General features: G+C 40.6%; 1 pseudogene; it reads right to left on the bottom strand.

Annotated features, from left to right (window-relative positions):
* Window positions 1-211: 211 nt before the first annotated feature.
* Window positions 212-2,701, bottom strand: LOC147918177 (THO complex subunit 7 homolog pseudogene; annotated as a pseudogene).
* Window positions 2,702-3,925: the final 1,224 nt, after the last annotated feature.

Raw genomic sequence — 3,925 nt, 5'->3', positions numbered from 1 at the left:
CATAAAATTCACCACCTTAACCATTTTTAAGTGACATTAAATACATCCACACTGTTATGCAACCATCACACAACCAACACACACAAAAAATAAATAAATAAAATAAATAAAATAAACACACAATAAATAAATAAATAAATAAAATTTAAAAAAGCTTAGGAATCTTACTGTTGAATAATTTACATAAACAGATACAATTTAAAACCATCTCTAATTTTCACAATAATTATTATTCTGTGACATCTAATTTAGCTAAAAAATTTTTCACAAACATTTGAAGCGATGAAATCAATTAAAGGCTTTACTTGTGTAACAGATAAGTACACTCTCAAGCTTATTTGCACTAGGAGAATTTTTTCAAACTTTTTTTTTCCTTTTTTTTTTTTTGTGAGGATGATCAGCCCTGAGCTAACATCCGTGCTAATCCTCCTCTTTTTGCTGAGGAAGACCGGCTCTGAGCTAACATCTATTGCCAATCCTCCTCTTTTTTTTTTTTCCCCAAAGCCCCAGTAGATAGTTGTACATTATAGTTGCACATCCTTCTAGTTGCTGTATGTGGGACGCGGCCTCAGCATGGCCGGGGAAGCAGTGCGTTGGGTGCACGCCCGGGATCGAACCCGGGCCGCCAGCAGCGGAGCGCGCGCACTTACCCGCTAAGCCACAGGGCCAGCCCTGCATTAGGAGAATTTTTATCTTCCTTGATTGCAAGGAGCTTGTGAAAAGTAAGTTGTCAAAACAAAAATGAATTTTCTTTGAGATTTTTTCTTTTTTTTTGGTCTCAAACAACTCTTCACTTTATTAATACATTTTTTTCCTATTGAAAATGGCTCCTAAAGAACAAAACAGTGGAGAGAAAACATATCAACAAAATATTTAACAACCACATTGCTCAAGTATTAAAGAGAGAGTAATGCATATTGATTTACTTTGCATTTTGTAATTACCTCTTATACTAATGATTCTTAATATCATGGAACCTCTCTCACAATAAGCATACACCACAAACATTTGGCACATACAAGTTCAGAGCACTCCTGAAGGCTATTCATGGACTCCATTTACAGAAGTGGTAATAATTTCCAGAAACTGACTCATTTTCTCATGTACATCCTAGAAACACCAGCTTCTCACAATCTTCAACTTATTTTGTAAACAAATTAATGTTACCAGTTAAAAATTACCTAGAATACTAATGAGCACAAACATATCTGGCTTGAAAACATCTTGTTAAACATTTTTGGATGTTGCTTCCTACCTTTTAAGTTTAAGAATTAAAAAAAGGCATTTCAAGGGGCCAGCCTGTGGCGTAGCGGTTAAGTGCGTGCACTCCGCTGCTGGCGGCCCAGGTTCAATCCCGGGTTCGCAGGGATGCACTGCTTGTCAGGCCATGCTGTGGCGGAGTCCCATATAAGTGAGGAAGATGGGCACAGATGCTAGCCCAGGGCCAGTCTTCCTCAGCAAAAAGAGGAGGATTGGCGTGGATGTTAGCTCAGGGCTGATCTTCACACACACACAACAAAAAAAGGCATTTCAATAAAAACAAATCCATACTGAAGTCATTTTCCTTTGTGTGGAGAAATATGAATGAACTGTGCATTATTAATATTTAAAAGTAAAGTGGTTCACTGCCAAAACTTTAAATATCTCAAAGCACTACAAATTCTAAACACATTAAGATCATGTTGCCACTTCAACGTTCTTGGGGATGGTGAGCAGTTAGCCTGTCTGTGGCTCAGGATCTGCTGCCATGCTTGTTTCCTGAGCTGCTTCTGCCTCTGAGAGTCTTTCACCATGTTCCAGTGTTTGCTGAAGTTCATGGACGGTACTAAGAAAAGGAAACTGTTTCTGTCTTAATTCCAGCTTATCTTCAACACTTTCTTTAATATGTGAAAGATGCTCTAATTCTCTTCCTGGAGCCTCTGGTTCCTGTAATGTCTCATGCCTGTCTGGATGATGCTGGATCACTTTTGCCAAAGCATCATATTCTTGGTGATTTTTTCGTATTTGTTTTGCTGGAGGAATTTGCTTTTTACACTCAGCCATTTTTCCATGTGCTCCAGCAGTGCTACATTCTATTGGTTTGTAAATTTTTTCATAATTTTCCATTTCTCTGAGATTCATATCATATACCAGCAAAGTTTTGCCCACTGAAAACTCGCCTTGGGACAGTGTGCTCAGTGTACGTTGGTACTGGCTGTATCCTTCTTCCTGGGATCCAGAGTTGCACCATTTAATGAAACTTTTCACGAGCAGATTAATTCTTCGATCATCTCCAGTGCCATCTCCATCAATTAGGAGATGCTTCTGTATGACTTCGTCCTCAGTCATGACTCCCATTGAGGTTTTTTTCTTTTGGCTTTCTATCTCGCTAACATATTTTACTGTTAAGAAGCTAACTTCCATTCTTAAAGAGGAATTTAATATTTTAAAAATTATTATTTTTCTAAAGAACGAGTGCTTTCTGCTTTTATTTCACAACCACATTCAGAAACTGAGCAGTATCAGGATTCTTTGCTTTCCTCTTGTGTCCGCTTTTGTCTGTTTTAGCCACATTTTCTCAGGCTCTTTGACACGGGATGCCTGTTGGTAGCTCCTAATAAAATGAATAAAAAAGAGTTGATTTATTTCTATCTAGATATTCTAGGAAAGAAGTCCGATTGGCTTGGTTTGTACTGTGAGCCTACAGCTTGGACTCATATATTTTAGTGGCTATAGGGCCTGGTCCTTGCTTGCTCAGCAAGAGCCCACAAGCCCATTGCAACCATGTGTCCTTCTGGTTCCCTTCTGGGCAGGATGCCCAGCTGCTGGGATTTGTAACAACCCAGAGCCTGGCCAGCCATAATCCTACCTTATCTCACTCAAAAAACATCATGTCTTAAGAGGACACAGAGCCTCTCGACGTGAGCTACTGTTCCCGGGAACGCTGGTCGTACCAGGGACAGCCCCTTGGCAAGCATATAGCCTTTGTGTCCCCTGCCTATATAAGCAATGCCTTTCCTGCCCGCGGTTGTGGGTGCACATTGCTGTCCAGCCGGCCGCCGCTGGACCTCCCTGTAAGTAACTCCCGATAAACCTATTTGTCTCGTTCGCGTCTCCGGGTCTTTTCTTGGGTCTGTCCGCAACCTATCCTGCAACTGCTCACCCAACTGGGCGTTTGTCCAGACAGTGGCTTACAACCAGAACAGGTAAGTAGCATTCTTTACCTCTAACCTTATTTTCACAACTCTGATGATGAAGAAAGGCAAATTTAAGGAAAAACATATCAGCAAAAGGAAATTGTTCATCCCAAATCCTAGAACATAGCATAATCCATCCACTTGCCTCAGGCAACGTTAGGGCATATATGGTAACTGCTGCTGCTACCCCTTCAACAAACCTCATTTGCTTTTCCTTTTTGGCATGCTGCCAGACTACATTTCTCAGCTTCCCTTGTGGTCATGTGGGGCTCGTGTGATTGCTTTCTCACCAATGAAACATAGGCAGAAATTATGTAAGTTGCTTCCAGATCTAGCTCCTAAATAGACATTCCATACCCTGTCTATCTGACTGGAGTTCCTGGGCATGGCAGACTCACAGGATTAGTGAGTCTCAAATCAAAAGACAGCCCCTCAACTAGGCATAGCCACTTTGTACTGTTGAATAAATGAGAAATAAACTCTTATGACGAGTCTAAGGTCTTGGGGTTGTTTGTTATAGCAGTTACCCTACCCTAACTCATAGAAGTGACATCTCCCAAGCAAGAGCAGATCCAGGACTGTCCTAGTGCCAAACTTATGGAAAAGAAACAGAGATTCATAAGGGTTCTGTGATTCAGTTAATGCCCTTACTCTTCCCTCGTGTTAGCATTCCTCCTTATTAGTAGAATAAAGGAAAAATTAGAACTGAGAGGAGGCTGGAACTTTCTGTAGAAGTCACCAACAGAAAA

The sequence above is a fragment of the Ceratotherium simum genome, chromosome 1 (genome assembly GCF_057802395.1).
Source record: "Ceratotherium simum simum isolate JZ-2026a chromosome 1, ASM5780239v1, whole genome shotgun sequence".
Taxonomy (NCBI): Eukaryota; Metazoa; Chordata; class Mammalia; order Perissodactyla; family Rhinocerotidae; genus Ceratotherium; species Ceratotherium simum.
The sequence above is the reverse complement of the archived record's forward strand: the minus strand, read 5'-3'. Positions and strand labels throughout refer to the sequence as shown.